Raw genomic sequence first — 15,243 nt, forward strand, 5'->3', positions numbered from 1 at the left:
CAATATATATATATATATATATATCAGAACGTTAGAAAGCACGTTTTTGTAGTCTCCCTTTTCGCAGTTTTAACGGCGTTGTACTTCCTTCTAATTAGAATCGACGACCGCACGTAATATCTAACCACAAGGGAAGCTCAGATACGGTTTGCGGGCACTCCAGTAATTTTCTTCCTTTTCCCCATCGACCGACGGCAGCCGATAGTTTATGCAAGCTGCATGGGAATTCTAATTGCTTCGATAAAGAATGGAGCGTTCGGTGAATTTTGAAAGGCTTTCATTAAAGTTGTCCGTTGGTTTGGGGGTGCTCGTGCCAGGAGGGTTGGTTCTTCTATCCTCTTCAAACCCGTTCACCCCCTTTTGCCCCTATCCCATCACTCTAGCCGTTCCCCCTCGCCATACCTCCCTTCGTCACCCCTTCCAAGTCATCCCAAGCTCGCTCGACCGTGTGTGTCCTAATTGGTTATAGATATGGCGGAATTCATGAATTTCAAACGAGCTCTGCGGCCTGCATTCATCCGTCAGTCCCATTCGTTAGCCACCCGTTCGACCTTTCAATCGGCGATTCATCGATAAATCAATTTCAATTTCTCAGATACGGACGCAAGCGTAAATACGCGCTAGCACGAAACTCAGCCACGTTTTACGGTCAGTTTCCAATGGCTTTTATATGTATGCGTGTATCTATGTATATACGTTACCCACGAATAACGTTCCGTCGATCCGTGGTTTTCGTCGATGACGCCTTTCGTTCATCCGAATTCCCTTTATCGAGTCGTTTATCCGACTATATCTCTTTTTTCTCTTATTTCTTTTTCTTTTTTTTCCCTCCTCTATCTAACTCCCCCCCCCTTTCAATTTTTCTATTTCTTTTTTTTTTCGGTAATTTTCTTCTCATCCGCGAGACGCGTACAATTTATTTTATCACTCGCGCGTGCGTATAATTAATATTTATTTCTTTTTGTTTGTTTAGTAATTCGTATAACGTTTGTTTCTTGTATTTTTCCTTTTTTTTTTTATAATAAATAATTAAGAATTTTTTTTGAGAAATTATCGTATTTGAGTATTAAGAATGATTGACCATTCGTAGTAAGCTCGTAGAATTTTCTATTCTCTTTTTTTTTCTTTTTCTTTTTTTTTTTTACTTTTTTCAATGAAAAAATAGATAGAAAGGTTGGCGATAGAGAAAATGAAGATAGGATATTAGTTATCACTGATAACAGGTATTATCCTTTACTCTCTTCACCGGATTCTCGTTAACTCACCGTTGAATTCATTTTATTTTATCCTTTCGCGCTACACTTTGTGACTACCCGTAAAAAAAGGGCCCACACGACCGTGAGAGTGTGAGAAAAAGAGAACGTATTAACATTTTTTTTGCTTTGTTTAATCCAATTTTGTCGTGCGCGCGCTGAAATTTTTGCATCTATATCGCAATTTCCCACGTTTGCTCTCTATTTCCTACTTTTTTTTTTTTTTCCCTTCTCACTCTCCCTTTCGTTCTGGCAATTCTTTACATGATTCCGAGAAGGGTGGAACAGCATGCACCGTGTCCAATTTCAGTTTCATCAGTGCGACACGAAACCGGTTTGCTTTGTGTCGACGGGTATACGCTCTTTGATTTTGCGAAAGACCAAATGTTGTGCATGAAGTCTACCGAGAGCGTTCGTTAACGAATGCGTTTCGATTTTCCCCTTTTTTTCTGCACTATTCACCGGCATACACCGCCACCGCGTTTCCGTTCGATACTTCCTTTCTTTTTTTCTTTATCTTTTTTTAACTCTTCTTTTAGAATCGAAATTTACACCAGACCGAAGATTCCTCTTCTATTCATGGGATATTATTGTCGAGTAGGACGATATACACCCCACCTTGCGCGATATTTGTTCCATTTAATTCTTTTTTTTTTTTATCTATCACACCATTTTTTTTTTTCTCACCTCAATATACGTATTTTCTTTTGCTGCATAATTTATTTCGGCTCGTAATTGAAAATTATTTTCTAAATTATTTTATACAAAATCTTTCCTTCTATAGAAAGAGAGAGATAGATTTTTTATTATTTTATAATTTATACTCATAAAATTTTACATTTTTTCCCTCTTTTTTCTTTTTTCTTTTATTCTTTTCTACAGTAAAAAATTCAGTTTTGGATTATAAACGAACATGGTATAATACTAACCAAACGTATATAACATACTCGCGTTTTCTACGATATAATCGACCTCAAAGAAGGTTACCTTTTTTATCCTTCTTTTTCCTTTTTTTTTCACATAGCAGTCTTGAATAAAACATTCTATTGGTCGAATAAATTCGATAATCGTCAATAACACACACACACACACACACACACAGATATATACGCGTACACACTGATACACACATATTTACACGCGACTGAGCAATATATTCGAATGGAAGGGGGAAAAGGAAACACGGGAAAAGATGCTATTAGCGTTGGTAGAAAACTAGAAATTCAATGGGAATGGGAAGTTTCGTCGATAATATTCATGGTGCATCGATGTTGGCGATGAACCATGAAAGGAGGAACGCTGTTATTTACCGTGGACATTCTATTACGGTTTGATTGCATCCGAGAAGCATCTATAACGTACCGTTGCCGCGGTCGTCCAAACACGTTTGTGCACACATACACGTATACATACACAAACGCCATTCTTATTAACATAGTGACGATTCACACACATATACACACACGCACTATGCAGAGGATTCAACACCTGAAGGTGATGTCTTCCGGTTATTGAAGCTTCTCTATCTCTATCTCTCTCTCTCTTCTCTCTTAACCAGTAAATGAGAGTGAATATAAAAGAGAGAGAGAGAGAGAGAGAGAGAGAGAGAGAGAGAGAGAGAGAGAGAGTAAGGGATAGTGAGATAGCGAGAACCTGTTTAGATTTTAGACGAGAAAGTTTAGTCCCCCGTCAGTTCCAGGTGTTTCCAATTTAGTTGGTATATGTAAAATATTATATAATCTATCGACCACATGTTCAAATAATTAATCCTCCTGTTAGTAGCTACGTTCAACATTCCAATTTCATTGACTTTTTCCTATTAATGTTCATTAGCAAATAGTCTCGATGAACATGGAATATGTGCCATTATTATTCGTGATAGATGGTAGTTAAAGTTTATAGAGGATACGTGTATAATTCATAGAAAAATGAATAATAATTAAAAATAGAATATAGTGAATATTTTATATTTAATACCAATCATTATATTCTCGATATATTTAATATTCAACGATTTATTATTTAATTATTATATGTATCATCGAGAAGAGAGATAATTTATTCACGTTAATTTTGTTTATCTAAGGTATTGTTAGTTTAAAGAAAAATGATCAGTGAACAATGACATCAAAGAGAGATTAATTAAATTAATCGGTAATTAGGAAAACAAATCTCAATACTGTATATGCTTTGATCATTGAACTGTTTGATCATTGAATTAGATAATCAAGCATGTAAACATAAATATAACGAAAAATTAGTCTTGCGAGGTGAAAAATGACTGAAAAAAATTCATAGGTAAAATAGAAAGATTGGTAGAGTTGTGAGAAATCGTTAAATTGGATGATTTTTATTTAGATACCAAATGAAATTTATTTCGTTTAATAAATCGCTCGTATTTGTGATCTCTCTCTCTATCTCTTTCATTCCTTCTTCCTTCCCCATATTTCTCTTTCTTTAGATTATATGCGGGTAAGCGTAATAACCGGCACGTAGATTCAGAATGTGTAAGATTGGAGGGAGAGTATATTGGGGAACTAGATCGACGAAGTTAGTTAGGTGCATAACATTATTATAGATTGAAGCGTAGACCGCATTACACTTCGGTGTCTCTACCCCACGTATCCCTAGCCTTTCGTCTATTACTCTTCACCTTGGGTCCTCTGCAAGTTGGTCAAGTCGTGAGTGCAAGCCCCAAGCATATATGGTTACTATGATGGCAGACTTAATCTAATAAGGAAAGTACCTACTTTCTGACTCTAACATCGTCCAACTTCCTAAGTTATCGCCAGTACCCGCATTATTATTTTAACTTGATTTAAATTATTCGATAAAAGATTTATCATTTTCATTTTCATTACATTTTTTTTTTTTTTTTATTGGAAGGAGGGAGAGAGAGAGAGAGAGGGTGAAGGATAAAATTACACGGAAGAAAATCACGCTTAATAATTTTACTTTAGTGTATTTTAAACTTAATAAATAATAATAATATGTAAATATTAAACTATATGTTCTTTAAAGTAACATTTTCTTTAATGTATTTTTTTTTAATAATGCGTATATATAATATATAATTTGCATTTTCCAGCAAAGATTTTCGAATGATATTTTTTCTTATCAAATCTTACCGTTTATTTCTGAATTGTTTTTCTCCAAACTGTCAATCTTTCCACTCTTACGTATTTTTGAAAAGGTTCGATCCCCATCCACCTTTGGCTTAGGATCGTCTTACAAAGAAAAACCATTTGGAACGGTTTGTTTGTCATCTAGCTGAACGGGCCTGGTTTCGTTCATGGTCGTCAAACTCAAAACCTTTTCTTATGCTTTTATCACTTATACACATCCATATATTATGGTACATACATAAAGACTACGAATACTTACAAGAATGAAAATATAAAGCGGATCGGTCTTTTTTATATAAAGTATGTAAATCCATTCTTTTGTGAGAGCTTTCTTTCTTTGAAAATATTTATATTATTACTGAAACATAAAACAAATTAAAATAGGGAGGAGATAGTTAAGTTTACGTCAGAGTTACGTCAGTGTGTTACAGAAAAATATGGCAACGTTTCCTTGAATTTTTCTTTTCGATAAAAGTATTCAAATCATCAACAACATCTACTTCGTGTAGTTTATAAAAGCATGATACGTAATTATGATTGCGATTATAGGACACAGACTGTAATGAATTATAAACTTAAACTGATTTAAATGAATTAAAATTAATGAAATGAGTGAATTATCTATCTAAAACTCCTCTCTCTCTTTTATATTGTTTAATTTTGTAATATTTTAAAAGAAAAAAGTAAAATAATGATGGATTATCATACGCGAGCTGTCGTGTATTAAATATTATTGTCTCTTTTTTTTTTTTTAATTTTTATTATACCAATCGCAGAGATAATCGTTTTGAAATTGGATTATTTATAATACATGTATACGTTGATAATTGCGTAAGTTCATTTTTAATCTTTGAATTATTTTCTTTTTGTCTCGTTATGTAATATTACTATAATATATAAACGTAATACAGAATTATTCTACTTTAACGAGTTTATTATCGAAACATTTGAAATAATCGTTGATTGTTCGAACAATAAAGCTAATATCCACTTTCTCTCTACTATTAATACGTTTACTCTAGATAATATAACATCTCATTAACGTAGAATAAATATACATTTGATTAAACGATTACCCTCCTGGTCGTGCTAATTATCATTCACCATATTATAATTTCAATCCGAGCTTGTTTTCTAGTAGTTAGTATCATTTATTATGAAAGACTTTCACGCACGTTCGTCCCCGTGTTTCTCTTTGTTAAATCAAAGTTTTAACAGAGTTTCCAATTACAATGATGTTATTATGTCTGCTTTATTTAATTAATTTCATTCGTTCATGAAAATTGAATGGGGATGCATGATTAGAAAATGAAAGCTTAAGAAGAAAGAGAGAGAGAGAGAGAGAGAGAGAGAGGTCTGGACACTCTCGTTGTTTTTTTTTATTTAAACAAAAACATTTTTTTCTTAAAACCTTTCGTGTTTAATACGATGCTTTAAAATATAATAATATATAAATATTCGTTAAATACCATTGCAAACATTTATTTACATTTTACTGGTAGATTTATTTGGATAAAGGATCAGGGGGTGTAGAGGAGGAGGAGGGGGGGGGATAAAAACTCATTAACAGTAGAAACGTCAAACTTCGACGATATTTTTTCTACAATTTCTCATAAAAAGCTCGTTAAATGTAAAAGTTTACGTAGAATATATAAAAAAAAAAGAAAAAAAAATGAAAAAAAAATAAAAATAGAAGTAAAGAAAAAGAAAATGATTAATGGCAGGAAATGTAGACAATCAAGAACTCAAAATAGCTTATTTACTTTATTACCGATCATTCACAGAGATAAAGAGAGAGAGAGAGAGAAAATATAACAACCATATCGGAAACATGAAAAGAAGAAATGATCAAAAAAGTCGAAAACATTTCCGACGTTATCGATGAAATTTCAAATCTCTCGATAAATCCAATGGAAACTCGTTAATCTTCTTTATGATTCATGCTACGTTGAATAAAAAAAAAAAATCAAATCTATATAAATATATATTTCCTCCGTGTTCAGGAAAAGAAGGAAATTTCACTAAAACAAACACACACACACACATATATATATATAAATACAGAATAGATTTACATATATCTATACCAATATATTATATGGATAAATAATCAAAAGTTTGTTGTTTAAAACTAATATATACCCCACTTGTCTAAACGTTATTAATTATAAAATAAAGTGTGGAAGGTGATTTAACGAGTAGACGAAATAAACGAGGATTTTATTTTGATCAAACAATCCGACAAAATGAAACGAATAGTATTGATCTATGTACATATACATACATGTGTTTCAATAAATATAGCTCTCTCTCTCTCTCTCTCTCTCTTTCTGTTAAAGAATTATCAAAAGAACGATATAAGTATTTCAGGAATATATCATACAATATATCATTCGTTATACAAAAGTATTTCTTTATTTCTTTCTCACACACACGTTCTCTCTTTCTCTTTATCTTTCTCATACTTATATCAACTATCTCATTTTTTCTAATATATAAATACTCTCATGCATATTCTCCTCTCTCTCTCTCTCTCTCATACAAACATGCACACCTTTTCACACTCTCTATATCTTGCTCTATTTCTCTCACTTTTTATTTATCAGTGTCTCTTAATTTTTCGGTTTTGGAAAGTTTATGCGTAGATAAATACAAGCAAATGTATTTCGTATCTGAACGTACAGTTTATAATCATCGAATTTGTGCGTTCTTGTGCATACCCAAACGTAAAACCGGCATGTTATTGGCTATCTCTCCGTTGGATTGTTTGTTCGTATTGCTAGTCTCGATTTTAGTTTTCTCTCTCCCACCCTTTCTTTCTCTCTCTCTCTCTCTCTCTCTCTCTCTCACACACTTTTTCTAGGTTTGGACGTGTGGTAACGCTTGATCCATTACTCTGCAAATCAATTAGGACGTAGGCACGATCGGTATTCGCCGGTGGGAAAAAAAAAGCGTGACGAAAACAAAGCATTTAAATCGGATTTTGTTTTATCGGTTGCACACGGCCACCCTTGCGCCCACCACCGGCAAATATTTTAACGAAAACAAGGGGAGGGCGACACGGACGAATCTTTTTTTTTCTCTCTCTTTCTCTTTCTCTTTCTCTTGTTTTGTTTTTATTATCCGTAATACGATAGGACCCATATTTCAAAGCTCCCTTTCGTCTATCCGCCATTTTCTCTTTTCCTACCTTCTCTATTTACTCTAACACATACTGCTCCTTTTTTCTTTTTCTTTTTCTTTTTTTCTTTTTTTTTATCGAAATCGAACAAACCCCTGAAAATAGTCGAATCATTAGAATTTGTCACGCGGAAGAGGAAACCTAGATATTTGATATAACGAAAACAAGATGATATAAAAAAAAAAAAAAAGAAAGAAAAAACGATAAGAAATAATTAACGCTGTTTCAATTTGTGTTATTTGTATCGATTATACGATATTGAGATAATCTTTGACAAAACAATGCGAAATGAAACATTATAAAATTCTTTTTTTTTTCTTCTAAAAGGATTTTACACTTTGTCGAGGTAATGGAAGAAACAAAAATCGAGATTTTTAAATATTAAATAAACTACAAGTGGTGTCCTTTTATGGAAAAGTTAAATCATCCTACAAACGCATATATTTTTCTTTTCTTTTACGGCACAATCAGTCGGTTGTGATTAATGTACACACGCAAATATTAAAATTCAAAATGAACATTTGTAAGAGTGATTTTGGAAATAGGAAAAGAACAAAAATATAAAAAGAAAAGAATGTATTTTCTCTATAACGATTGGAATATATTCTTACGAAAAGGTAAAAAGAAAAATAATAAAGAAAATCCATCCTCTTGTTCTTTCTAACATTAACAGTAATAACAATAGTAACGGTAGAAACACATATTCCATTCGAGTTCATTGTATGATCGCGAATAAAAGTCGATCATTCGATTATACCACCTATAATGTAAAAATAAAATTCATCGGGATCGATACTCCTCTAAAACGTTTTGGAAATTACCATCGATAGAGAAAAAAGGTGGGTGGGGCGGGGGTAGGGGGTTAAAGGTGGGGTACGGTTTAGTAGTTTTATTCACGACGATCGAGTTCGTTCGGGTGGTGGTTGTCCTAGTCGACATGGGGGCAGAGGGGGTGGTGAGGGGGAGGGGGTTACTCTTCTCATTGGAGTTGAGATTGGAACGCTCGGAGCTTGCTGCGTTGCCCTCCTATTTTACATTTTTACTGCGAGCCAGAAGCTCGTGCAGTGGCTTCTTGTTGCCAGCTCGTCCGAAACACAATAGTCCGTTAATGAAGTCGAAATTTAATACGACCCAATCGAAAACTCGCCAATTGTTTTTTCCTTATTCTACTCTCTTTTCATAGAAACCGGAAATCTCTGTGTGCGCCACCCTGAATGGGATTTCTATTTGCTCCTTTGTATTCCTTTCATTTCCTGTACTTTTTTTTTTTTTATTTGTCGTTATTTCTTTTCTCTCTCTCTCTCTCTTTCTATTTCTCTATTTCTATCTCTATATCTGCCTTTATCTGACTTTTCATTCTAAAGAACGCGAATCAATCATGCAGTAGAAATGTTTTTTGTTTTACCTCCTTTTCAACAACATTTATCCATTGAATTTCTTTTTTTTCCTGCTTTTGCTTGACGTCTCATGCGCTGTTTAACAAATTTATCTACATCTCTATCTACCTCTCACTCACTCACCCTTTCTCTCTCTCTTTCTTTCTCTCTCTCTCTTTCTCTCTCTCTTTATTACCATGGTATCGTGCAATGCTATCGATCGAGGCGTTAACATGTGCGAGGTAAACTCGGAAAGGGCGTTAAGTGATTTCGTATGTGAAATATGGATTTTCCGTTTCGAATTTATTTCGTACGTTGGTGTTAATAAAAAAAAAACAAAAAAAAAAAAAAAAAAAAAAAAAAAAAAAAAAAAAAAAAAAAAAAAACAACCACAGACATACGTATATATGTATGTATATTCGCGTTATGATAAATAATTTACGCCGTTACAATTGACTTTTTTTTCTAATTGAAATTTTTGTTCAACAGATAATCGTTTAATCGAACATTTCTTTCGTGCTACTTCAAAATAATAATGATATTAATTACGGATATACGTTCGAGAACATTAAATTCGAAAGTTTTCAAACGAACGTTTTTTCTCATAAATACAAACACACACACGCATGCAAGAAAATGGAATAGAATGATGAAATAAAAAAGAAGAGTGAAATAAAAAAAAGAAATAAAATGGGGGGAAAAAAAGGAAAAAAAAAAAAGAAAAAAAAAAGAAGAATGAAAAAATCATTTAAAGAGGCTCAAATTCTCGCAGCTCAGAGATAATGGCGTTTACGCTCGACACCCTGTCACCAGACGAGAAGATAGATTTTCGTGTCAACGTGTAACATCGATTTTATGCAAAATGGATTTATCCGGTATCGCGCGTCATTTTACAGCTTTAACACGTGTACAAGTGTCAACGTTTCGCGCGTTACGCCCTACGGTGCATTTTACTCTATGGGATTTCATTTAAAAGCATCCTTGATAACACACGATTGCTATGAAATCGATGTTGTTTCTGTTTCTCGAGGAATAGAGATTTTCACGAATAATACAATGATTATTTAGTTAATGTCAATACAATATCTGATATGTCTCTCTCTCTCTCTCTCTCTCTATCTCTTTCTATCTCTTGTTCCCTTTCTCTCTCAATGCGAGTTATTACATCGTCGTTACGTCAATTATAACATAACGATTGAAATTGAAATCCCAACGAGGATCATAATATTTGAAGTATGCAGCATCCACTTCATCGAGTCGCAAATTGAATAAACACATATTTATGTACATATATGTATACGTATGTATATACGTACATACGAACAAACACACGCACATACATACAATACATATGTACGTACTCGAATTTTCGTGGATATGACGTTTCAAAGACAGCACTCAAAATTTAATGCCTATTATCGGGAGACATTTTCAATGGCGACAGTTCTGCGGTGGCAGCCACGCAGAAACGATTTGAAAATATTTTCGAGGGTTGAACGAGAGAGAGAGAGAGAGAGAGAGAGAGAGAGAATGGGGGACTCTTTGGCTATGTTCCAACGTAATTAGCAGTATTTTTGCGCGAACTACCTTTAAACTGGTATCGCTAATATTCTCAGGAGTTTCTCTCCAACTTTGGCACCGGTCTCATTCGTTCCTTCCTTCCTTCCTTCCTTCCTTCTATTTTCTATTAATCTATCCTTTTTTCCTCTTCCTTCCTAATTCGAATCTTATATATTTGAATTTCTGCCGATACCTATACCATCCACCTATCGACTCATTATCGTTCACCGAATCTCCAAGTTTTTCCATTTAAAAAGAAAGTTCCAACTTTTTCTTTTTTTTTTTTCTTTCTTTCTTAAATCCCGTTCATCGAAAAAGATAGGACATTTTTTGTCGAGAATAATAATCGTACGATATTCGTGATAGTTTAAGTAACGTATATCGTTTTTCAAATGACAATAAAAAACTTTTATTTAAATCCTTTACTTAATAGGATATACTTGATAAAAAAGAAAGAACTTTCTATTTTACCCCGTTATACTATTATTATTCGTATAATAAATTTAGTAAATTAAAAAATAAGAAAAATATTGCATATATGAGAAAGTAATTCTGACATCACTTTGTTTTTCAATTTTATTTTATTTTATAGTTACATATAAACCGTGTATCGTTAGATACGAGTCTAGAAATGTTTGGATGTAAACATAACGCGTAAGTTGTTTCCAGTCTGTAGGATTTGTTGACATTCGAGAATAAACATCAATCTTACGCGAGATTTCGAATAAAACGGACGTGTTATGCTAAACCATTTTTCTTATTTGCGTTTCTATCAGATATACAATTTTTCTTATCGTTTTTACGCGCGTTACATTGACATACGAATAAATAAATCATTAAAACGTAATATCAATTAAACGACGCGAATGAAAAAAAAAAAACAAAATTAAATTCAAGTTAAATGCGAGTTTGAGTGCGTGAAAAAAAATCACAGATGGGTTTTTATTAAATGGCTAGAATTTCACGAATACTTATAAAAGCATCATCGTCATCGTCATCATTATCATAATCATCATCATCATCATCATCTTTCTCGTCGTCCTAGCTGCAAACAAGATGACGAAGTTAGAAAACTGGAATTGAATATTCGATCCGAGGAAATGCTGCTGGCGACGGATCTTTTTGTTCCATTCGTCTTTGGTTCGATGGTGAACGTTCGAGAAGAGAGAAAGAGAAGATAAGAAGGGCAAAGCAGGGTGATGCGAGTATTAGGGTTAAGGAAGGAAAAAAGGGATGCTGGAAAAGACGCTCGTAGTTTGTTCCTATCGATACTTCAACAAACCGACACTTGATCCCTTAGTTCGTTGTACTATTCACAGCATCGTAAAAGTTGGCAGATATTAATCGTCCTTTATTCTATATCATACTCGACGTAAAACCCAACTTTCTTTTCTTTATTCTTTTATTTTTTGTTTTTTTTTTTTTTCATCATTTTCATCCAACGAAATATTTTCAATCGAATCAGAAATTTTTTAATTAAGCAAATGCGTGTGTCGTTGACACGTTTATTGAGTAAAGATTTAACGAGTTTTCGATTTTCTATATTTTTTTGTCCTTTTTCTTTTTTTCTTTTGTAACACACACATACAAATACATTTATCGTAACTTTAATAGCAACAGGATACACCGATAGCGTGTCCTTGTTCTACAATCCTTTTGTCTTTATCTTTTCTTCTTCCTTCTATCTCTCTCTCTTTCATTCCTCGTCATTAACACCCCTCTCTTATTCTATTCTTTTACAACTCTCACGATTCATCCCATTTTTCTTCCTCTTTTTCTGTTGTATTAAAAATCGCAAACTTTTGCTCATTTCTAGTTTTTCTTTTATTATATATTTTTATTTTCTCTTTCCTTATATATATTTTTTTCTAAAAAATCGTGAACTTTCTTTCTCTTTCTAGCTTCTTATATACTTGCACAATCTTAATTTTCCTCTCACTGAACGGTCTTGCTGAGATATTTAGATCCCTCGTTTCATATTTCGCTATTGCGCACGACAACAAAGTTTTCTCGCATTGACTCGCACATATAAAAGAAAAATCTTCTTCAGTAATTTTTTTCTTGCTAAAGTGAGACAGATAAAAGGACACCTATTTACAAATTTCCCTTCAAATATATTTCCGAGAGAGTTATGATGTATTTGAAGACAAAATTAGTACACATTTTCATCGAACGAGAATACGTTTATTTTTTACGTGCGCGTTAATGATTTTTATTTACAAAAAAGAAAATAATTATTTTCGTTATTCAGGAAAAAATCGTATAAAGGCGTAAAAAAATCTGAGAAAAGAGAACACAAGAAAAAACAATGAAGAAGTAGAAGAAAAAGACAATAAATGGGGAAAGAGGTTGAGCAAAATTTAAGAAGAAAATGGGAAGGAAAAATATAAGGAATAAATGGAGAAAGATTTTCTTTCTCTCTTTTTTTTCTTTTTTTATATTTCTTGCATCCTCTTGAACGGCATCCGGAGAGATTTAATTCCATTTTCAATTTACCTAAACCCTTTTACGCGAACTCCTTGCTACCTGCCATCCGCGCGTCTTGACGATATTCCTCGTCTCTTCGTTCTTGTCGAGTATCGTCGTGAATTTTCTCACTCTCTCTCTCTCTTTCTCTTTATTTTTTTTTTTCTCGCGTCAGCTATAGACTTTTGTTTTTCCCTCGTCCTTTTTATTTTCGTCAGTCTACCCTTTCCCTTTTCTCATTCCAACTATTAACACGCAGTTTTACTCGGTCACGAGATGAGAAACGAAAAAAAATTATACGTTGCGCTTATTTACCTTGGTGATCGCAAATAGAACGACTCATGAATAAAAGCGACGATGAGAGAAAAAGAAGAAGAAGAAATAAAAGGAAAAGTTTGAGTCTGTTCGAATTAGTAGTAGTAGTAGTAGTAGTAGTAGTAATAGCAGCGAAAGACTTAAACTCAGCTTTTTTTACCAAAGGTAGAAGGAGAAATGCATAGAGTCGTTTTATTTCTCTTCGGTGTTCAGACAAGCTGCTGCTGCTGCTCCTGCTGTTAGTCGAAAACATTATTTCCTTGAGTGTGCGCGCGTGCTCCTTTTTAGTCAAGTAGCATCATGGAATCTCGCGAGCTAATTAGTTTTCAGTTCTTCCACGGCTTACTGTCACTCGCCAGGCTGCTACTGAAGGCAGAAACCTCGTTTCTATCCTTCCATTCTCTCTCTCTCTCTCTCTCTCTCTCTCTCTCCTATTTTTGCACTCTCTTTCTCTTTTCTTATATACATATATATCTTTCTTTCTTTATTTATTTCTTTGGTGCTCTCAGTTTCTCTTAAACTCTTTCTTTTCGTCAGCATCTCCTTCGGCAAATTTCGAGAGGATTTCTTACATCACTAACACTAACAAAGTCTTTCCGCCTGTCGCCAGCTACTCTTGCATCTCTTTCCTCTCTCTCTCTCTCTTACTCTTACTCTTATGCTATTTTCGCGGTAGTTATGTCCTCGAAGACCCGAGGAAAACCACCAGCGAGAAATTAACGGTTTTCTTCGAGCGCGTCGAATTATTTACGTGACCGTAGACCTTGCTTCCTTCCTTCCTTGCTTCCTTGCTACACTATTACGTATTTCTAATTTTCGTGTTATGTGCAGCCGGTGTAAAATGAGCCAAATATATTGTATATTTTATAAATGGTTGAGTACGCATTAAATAAATATATATATATATATATATTTATGTGTACATTTAATATTATTTAATATTGCGCGTAGGATGAAAATTAAGATTGGAAAATGTAAGTTTTGTTCGATTGAAAGTAGACACAGGATACGTATACATACATACTCGGAAATAGAAAAATGACTTCGTAAAGTTCATCTCACATTTGGATGGATGTGTCGTTAGGGTTTCCCGAAACTCGATGGATTTAAAGTAAGGAGACAAACGTTTATCTTCGATCGGACAAACCGTTCGTTCTATTCGATCCGTAGCAAATCTGTGAGCAGGTTACGAGGAAAGAAGGATTTACGGTGTTCGGAGACGAATGACGTGGTACACTGACCACCAACGTCTGGTATAAATTACACCATACCCCGTATGCTTTTCTCTTCGTTTCGCATGTTGGAAATAACAAAAAAAGAAACAAAGAAAAGAGAAAAAAAAAAGGAACCGAGGAAAGAAGAAAATGAAAAAAAAGAAAAAAACAACAACATAGGAAAAAAGAAAGAAAAGCGGACAACTGTGTTCTAGTTCGAAAGAACCGCGACGTTTTCCAATAAATATACCAGTAAACTGTCCGTCCTGTATCGTCTAACTGTTGGAAAGCGTCGAAACCATTGGCAAAGAGAGATATCCTACTCCATCGAGCACTAATAGGAACGCGAACGCGTTACTCCCGTGATTTTTACGAATCACCTTCGACCGACCAATGGCTAGAAGCGTTCCCTCGTAATTTAGAACGAAGCTCGTAATTCAGACCCTTTTCCTGGATTGCCACCACGAACGATTTATTTTCTACCAACTGTTTCCTTTTCCTCCTACTCTACATTCGTCTCTACTAGTTTTCGTGTTTCGAATCTATCCGCGATGATAAACCGTTTACATATGTAGCGACCAGTTATTTCGTTTGATAGATAAAGTATTGCGATTTGAATATACTCGTCAATATTTGACTAATGATTTATATATATATATATTAATTGCTTTTTATTATTGATATTTCGTATAAGTTTATAATGAATTTAATAAATTATGGAATAAACAAAATATTGTAATGAGAATCGTTTAT

General features: G+C 33.7%; 1 protein-coding gene across 4 annotated transcripts in view; it reads left to right on the plus strand.

The window, feature by feature from the left end:
* The window catches only part of LOC106790326 (peroxidasin), a 214,106-nt gene that overhangs the window by 154,283 nt on the left and 44,580 nt on the right, over positions 1-15,243 (plus strand). The gene's annotated exons all lie outside the window — the stretch shown is intronic.

The sequence above is a fragment of the Polistes canadensis genome, unplaced genomic scaffold, assembly GCF_001313835.1.
Source record: "Polistes canadensis isolate GaletaPanama2010 unplaced genomic scaffold, ASM131383v1 scaffold_7, whole genome shotgun sequence".
Classification (NCBI taxonomy): domain Eukaryota; kingdom Metazoa; phylum Arthropoda; class Insecta; order Hymenoptera; family Vespidae; genus Polistes; species Polistes canadensis.